Genomic DNA, 325 nt, shown 5'->3' on the forward strand with positions numbered 1-325 from the left:
GCTGAACACAAGATTTACAAGAAAATTCCTGGTCTGTGAAATGCGTGTTGGGGATGGCTGCTGGGCCCAGCATCGAGGAAGCACGCTGCTTCGTGGTGGTGAGGAAGGCCCTGGGCTGGGCAGAGGTGCCACAGCCCCTGTTAGCTGCGAAGCTGCTGGGTTATATTGTTTGTGGCGAGGCAGCTGGAGCACCGGAGCAGGCAAGGTGCAGTGCTCCCTTCAGAACTTGCTTCAGCTCCTTGCCGTGCCTCAGTTTCCCCATCTGGGAAGGGTCCTGATGCCATTGTTTTCCTTATAGAGCCCTCAAAGCCTCTGGCACTTCCCT

The sequence above is a fragment of the Apaloderma vittatum genome, unplaced genomic scaffold (assembly GCF_000703405.1).
Source record: "Apaloderma vittatum isolate BGI_N311 unplaced genomic scaffold, ASM70340v1 scaffold30865, whole genome shotgun sequence".
Taxonomy (NCBI): domain Eukaryota; kingdom Metazoa; phylum Chordata; class Aves; order Trogoniformes; family Trogonidae; genus Apaloderma; species Apaloderma vittatum.